Genomic DNA, 7,045 nt, shown 5'->3' on the forward strand with positions numbered 1-7,045 from the left:
AAAGAAGGTAAAGAAAATCAACATGAACAGGTACCAAGTCCATTTTTTTTCTCCCTCTCATTCCCTAACTGATAAAAATTTGGATCTTGAACTGTTCTCACATGCTTTTAAATTCTTTAAAATCCTACTGTGCTTGTCCTTGAAAATCACCTTTTTCTTGAGCTTTTCTGAAAACTTCACAAACTTCTGAGTATTGAATGGTCAAATTGATGTCTTAAGGCAAGATTAAACTCATCTTTAAAATAGGATTTATCTTATTCACTTTTTAATAGGATTTAAACTCTAATTAGCATGGAGTAAAAAAGGTGTAGAGCAAAGTAATGTCTCTGTAATGATAACTCAAATTCTAGGGCAAGGACTAGTACTCAGTCTTACATCTCCAAAACATGGGTTTCTAACCACCCAGGTAAATGTCACACTTTTGGTTTCAAAAGGACTCTCAAGTATTCTGAAGGCTGAAGTCAGTCACATGAAAAAATCCACCAGTTGTGTGCCACTAAAGTTATTTCCAAAAAATACCCCACCTTAAATTTACGGAATCAGAATTTGAACTTAAAGGTGGAGGAGTCCTGAGAAGAAAAGCTCTGTTTAATTGTTACGTATTTTCTTTACATATAATGAGCATGTAATTGTTCAAGAAATGAAGCTTTGTGGAAAGTTTGAAAGGTTAATAACTGAGTTTCAGCATTTCAAAAGAAGTCAAGGAAAGAGAAAAGAACAGAATCTTAATCTCTGAAACAATAAACCTTTGTGTTACCCAGGAAGTCTCAATGTTTTCTTGCTAATTGCTTTTAACATCTATACCCATGCTACTATAAAACCAAGCTAAACATAATTTCTTTCCTAAAAGTACTTGAAGTTATGCATTATAAAATAACTTTTTATGTGGAAAGAAATAACAAGTACAGGGGGTTTTAGATGTGGGGTTTCTCCTAAACACTCATCAGAGTAACATTTAAGCAGCAAACCAGTATTTTAATGAGTCATCTCTCTGGAAATGTGTAAGTAAGTTTGGCCTTGCTTTTTCGGTTTGTTATTCTCTTTAAATGGTTTTACAAATAAATGTCTTGATTGTATTTAGTAACCTCAGCTTTTTGTAATTAATAGTCTTTGTTAGGAATAATAACATGTCTGATCTTTGTATGTTAATTTGTTAATACAGACCTAGTTTTAACCCAGAATTTCATTTTTAGTATCTCTAACAAAAGAGATCACATCTGTGATACATGTTCGCATCTAGAGAACATTGGGCTCTGTACATCGGGAGTGAAAAAGAAAGTGCCTTGTTATTTAAATGTTTACATTAGCTGGAGTGCACAGCAGCATGTCTCAACACTATGACAGTGTGATGGAAGGAAGATCTGATATGTATTAACTATAGGAGCCGTGTCTCACTCTTCCCTATATTATATTGGTTTCCATAAATATGATAAAAAGTCAGTGTCACATGAGCACTGTGTGGGTTGGTACCCAGAGATGAAATGGACTTTATTATGTACATCTATGATGTTATTTTCAACTAAGAAGTCACCTTGGACTTTCTCTGCTTTTCAAATAACCCAGCTGCAAGTAGTAATCAATAATTTTGTTCATAGCTTTTATTGTTGTTTTTTGTAGCCTCTTCATAAGGAAGAAGTTGCCATCCATTGTTTTAGGCATAGGCTTTTCCCCATCTTCCCATGATCCTCCATTTTATTGGAATAAGATTTATATTTCATCTGAAGATGAAGCAGAAATTTTATTGATATGTGATGTATGATGTGTGATGGTTGGCTTGCAGAAAATGTATTTTGTTTCATTAATGACAGCTGCATATAAGGACAGCATATAACTTCATCCCCTCCATAGTATAAAACAGTTTACCATAACTTAAGGATAGGTTCTCTTAACAATTATGCTTTCAGTTTAAAGGCAAAGTTTTCTTGCCCCTGTTCTCATTAACTTCTATCATTTTTGATATATCTGTATTTCAAATACTTCTGCCCAAAAAAGTTTAAACAGCTTCTCTCAACTTCAGAGAACATCCTTTCCCCTAGTAGAAGTTAGTAATTATATAAATGGATGTACTTACATGTACTCTTTTTTAACAGAAGGGCTTTCTAAATTCACTGTCTTCACATTAGCAATTTACTTATCACTGTCATCTTCAGGTTTATCTAACTGAGGTTTAATCTATTCAGTTTTAGGAATAGCTGCAAAACTTTTTTCTGAATTTGTAGTGTGGGATTCAGAGATTCTTTTGCTAATGAAGAGCTTTTTGCTTTGCAAATTAAGGGCAAATAATCTTGGGGACATAGGCTTCAAATAGATTATTCTAAAGATGAATGTCACTTTGACTTTTGTTAGCTGCTGAATTTCATCCACGCTGAATATTAAGAATAGCAGTAAAACAATTTAATTCTGAGGGCTTGTCAGATTTAGGAGTGTATCTCTACAGTACAGTGGAGCACAGCATGGAGACACTTCTACTTTCTCACAAATGCCTGGATTCTGGAACACAGTTTACCACTACCAGATTGTTTCAGGACCTTAGCTCTGCCTGACTCTAGGTTATGTGGATGATTCAGATCACGTTTTCACTGGCTTTGAAAGGGCTCATTGAAAGGGTAGAGATACACTTTTAATCCTTTTGCAATTGCTGTGTCACTGAGCAAACCTAACGTAAGGTACAGATTCTGTCCTGTCCCTTTTAACCTTGAAGGCATCTGACATATCTCTTGAGGTTGCCTGGGACGTTGACCAAAACAATTAAATTCCCTTGCACTGAACAATCCTATTTAAACACTGAACTGTATGGCTGTGGTTACTGGCTGATAGGATGATAGCAAAGACTACTTTAAATAGTAGTTTAAATGAAAAAAAGTGGTAAGAGTGCCTGAGAAACTTTAAGCATTTACAGTCATTATCAGTCTTCATAATTAGATACCCGATGCACTAGAGCAATAGTTTTTAGGTTACACAATATTTCCTTCTAAAATACAGATTCCATTTATATTCCATGTGGTTGTCACTTCTACAGTTTATGATACTGACATTTTTTATACTTTTGATGGGGAAATACGCATCATCTGAAAAAAATCCTGAAGGTCAGCCAAGCAATTAATCTGGTATTATCAGTAAATCTTCCTTTGCTTTATATCACAGTGTATTGACCATCAAATGCCCTCCCTGCTGGAGGAAAAATTGCTGAGTATTGTGTGATATCATCCCTGTGAGGCAGCAGGAAAAAAGGCAGGGTTAGTAGAAACATGCACGTGGCCAGGGGATCGTAACAAACCCTAACAGGTGCTGGGCTCTTACCAGTGGAATAATCTGGCCAGCAGCTGATGTGCTCCTATTTTAAGGTCACTCAGTGCTATTGACTTTTCAATGGAGTCCTCTTGGTGCAGTGTTTCTCAGGGAAGCTGGTTGAACAGTTTTATAGGCTAACAAGGGACTGAAGGGGATTATCATTTACAGGTGACTAAGGGAAATATGGTTGATCAGACCACATCTCAGTGTCTCAGTTAGTTAGAGAAGGTCCTGAGATCTTTCCAACAACTGTTTGCATATTTGGTCTGTGAATGCTTTCTTTCTTATATTGTAGAAAAGAAAAAAAATGTATTTTTCTAAGACATAATTATGCTGATGTGAAAATTCCTCCTTTGGGATTTACTTCTCCTTCTATGCTAGGATCTGCTTGTTTCTCTTAGAACTGGAAAGAAAATATAGAAGCCTAAAACACAGTAAAGCATCTTGCCTTACCTATTGCCTCTCTGTGTCAGCTTGCTTTTCTGATCTACAGATAAGGTGAAGTTGTGGAAATACTTTAGTCTATAGAATAATTTAAGTGATTTTTCATATTGCATATGATTGCAGAAGAAATAAAGTATCAGTAAGTTCTTAGCATACAATAATTGACTTTGACAGTCATCCAGAGGTATAAGTACTACTTTGATGTATGCTTTATTTCTATATCTGTTTTTCCAACAAGCCAGTAGCTACTAGACAAGCCTGGATAATTTTTTAGCAGGCTTTTTGAGATATTTATTTGATAGTTCAGTTTGTAGCTAAGAAACAGACAACCCATAACATCATTGATTGAAACAAAGTGACTAAAATATTTTCCTCTTTGGCCTATGAAATGACAATTCTTTCAACTTAAATGATATATCTTTAGGGTATATTATGTTCAGAATAATATTTTCTTGTAAATCTCTGGTATATACTTTGCCACACACTGGCAAAAACTCTGGAGAAAACTCTGGAGTGGTTGATAATATCAGTTATTCTTTTTCGAGTACTATATCAGAGTCTCTGTAGGGGCACTGCCAGTATTGTATCAAATAGCTGCCACTATTGAGACAGTAGGACAAAATTACATCTTCCTGTCTTCCATGGGCAATGGACACAGGGATCCCAATTCTACATCACACCTCTGAAAGCTAACACCAGAATAATACACATTTTTGAATGAGGATACTCACTGGTAGTTACACAAAAACTACTAAATATGCTGCTGTGTTTGAGCTTTCTTCTGAGATAATGCAGAAGACCTTTTATTGCTTTTTGAATTTGATGATCTTAGAGGTCTTTTCCAACCATAATGATTATAACACTGTCTTTGTAAGGTGCCACATGCATAGCTTTATACTGAGGAATAGATTGTTAGAGCAAGCAAAATAAGAATAAAAACATATAAATGTGAGACTTGTTTTTAAAAATCTACACTTTTTTGTAATGTGAATTTTTTTAGACTTTCTGTTCTGATACTTGATGGTAATAGGAGGTGCATAACGCTAGGTTTTTGTGTCATTTTGTTTTCAGTATCTCCCTTAGCCTTTCTCACTTTTCTAACTAACTCATTAATCTTACTGGTCATCTCAAACTTAAGCAATTCAGTGTGAGAAGGTGCAGTGAAAACTGTCCACTCTACTGCAAATTGCTAGGAGTGCTGTGCGCCTTTAATATATTGAGGCAATAATTTTTTGTTAAAAACTTGTATAAAGTTGTATGTAGTGAGTGAATTACTAATTTGAGATGACTTTGTTGCTCTAGTATCAGTCATTCCTACCACTTTCATTTCATATGCACCATAGACTTAAAAAAGGCTGCATCTTTCAGTTTAGCAAGAGTCTGACAGGAAAAGCCAATTATTTATCTTCTTTAGCTCACTGTCTTGCATAATCTTGATTTTGTGAGATGTGTTTATCTATATTATATCTGCATCTTAGTTAAAAGGACCACAAAGCTCTGGTGAAAGAAAGGTGAATCTGTGTTTTATCAGTATCATGGGATATTAATCCATGTTTCCTCCACCTTTAGAGGCTCATCCCCTCCTTTTCCAATTGCAAAAACTTTCAGACTCTTTACATTTTTAACTCATCCTTCAAAAGCAGCTGTTTCATTCAAAATGCTGTTCTCTAACTTGTGTTTGTCTTTTGAGGGGCTCATAGGGAATACTTGAAGGGTGTGTGAAGGAGTGAAGGGCCAGGATTTCTAAATAATTCTCTATATCACAATCTTCAAAATGGAAAATTTCCATGTCTTAGGAGTCCCCTAGCCTTTCATAATTCCCTACATTTAACAGCCCCATTAGTGTGATCCTTCTTTAAACTATAAGTCTCCCTGTATTTAGTCTTCCATTAAGCCTACTTCCTTGCATGTTTGCTGCTGAAACATCCTTTTCCCCTTTTTCTTAGGGCATTTTTTAGTACAGCATCTCATGATTGTTTCCCTGGATCATTTATTATCTAGAAACTAAAGCAGGCAAATTAATTTAAACAACAATACTGCTTGATGCTACTCTTCTCTACAGAGAGACTCCCACACAGAGTATTGCCTGTTTCCAAATCTATTTCAGACCTATTTCTGGGTTCTTCTCTGAGAGAATAAACAAATCTGCTTCTTTCAGCTCTATCGCCATCTGAAGGGAAATCCTGTGTGTGCCAGTACTGCGAAGCAGGTTGTTGTAACACATTAGGATTAGTGAGTGCCAGGAAGAGCTAGAGGTAGCACAAGAAACATGAAAGACTGACCTTCCCCTCTGGAGCGGAAAACTCTGATGTTCTTTGCAAGGCCAGCTGGACACCATCTGATCATTTATAGGAGATGCAATCCCATAACTGCATGGCCCTCTGACACTCAGGGAATAGCTGGGGATTTTGGAGGGTTTTGGCAGAGGGCTCAGTCTCACTGAATCGTGATTGTTCTGATCAGGCATCACAGTCTTTGCTAACACCACATATCACACTCCAAACATGGTGCTGGTTACCAGTCATAGCTCAGTAGCATAGTAGTGCAGTACTGACAAGTCCATATGAATGGCTATCTCTCCTCCTCTTTGTTTCTTGCTTATCTTTATTCAATATCCAAGACACGTGCATCACATTCCAGGGTCGTGTCACACTATGCATCCCCACTTGGATAGCTACAATAATATCATGATGGGTATCATTACATCAGATATCACTGTAGGATACAGTAAGGGCCCAAATCAGTCAGCACCATCAAATTATGCAAAAAAAGTCAAGCTGCTCTTTTTGGGAACTAGCTCAAATTCAGTACTTATCACCAGGAGTTATAAAGCCTCATGGAAGGTGTTTGGTTTATGCTCAGGAGATATCTGGTTGTGTCTAGCTTGACACAACCAATGTCAGGACAGTCATTAGCTTGCCTGCCAGAATAGGCTTTGACCTTCATCTGGGTTCTTTTCTCTGAGTTATTACCACTGCCAGTAGAATAAGGTGTATTTATAAGGCAGAATGCACACACAACCGTCATTTTTTCAGAACCATTTGAAAGTACTTTGACCAGGCAATGTTTCATCATAAACACTAATTAGTAATGATTACATCTCTTTGCGGGAATGGATCAATTCTGATTCCATTTTGATTAAAAAGAACTGAGTCAAAGCCAGACAAAATTACCTCGCACCTGAATAACCAATTTATTTGTGTTCAATGGTGACTTGATCTGTGGCAAGATAGCAAACAGAAAATGGTCTGCCTTCTCTCAGATGTTGTCAGCTGAAATCAGGTAATGTTTGTGTTTATTGAAATGTTTC

General features: G+C 36.3%; 1 long non-coding RNA gene across 1 annotated transcript in view; it reads right to left on the reverse strand.

Annotated features, from left to right (window-relative positions):
• LOC108447409 overlaps positions 1–6,153 on the reverse strand; it is a 14,206-nt gene extending 8,053 nt beyond the window's left edge. The window contains exon 1 of the long non-coding RNA XR_001862957.1: positions 6,018–6,153. This is a non-coding gene — a long non-coding RNA (uncharacterized LOC108447409). The remainder of the gene's footprint in view (positions 1–6,017) is intronic.
• Between the last annotated feature and the right edge of the window lie 892 nt (positions 6,154–7,045).

Source organism: Corvus brachyrhynchos, unplaced genomic scaffold (genome assembly GCF_000691975.1).
Source record: "Corvus brachyrhynchos isolate BGI_N302 unplaced genomic scaffold, ASM69197v1 scaffold6, whole genome shotgun sequence".
Classification (NCBI taxonomy): domain Eukaryota; kingdom Metazoa; phylum Chordata; class Aves; order Passeriformes; family Corvidae; genus Corvus; species Corvus brachyrhynchos.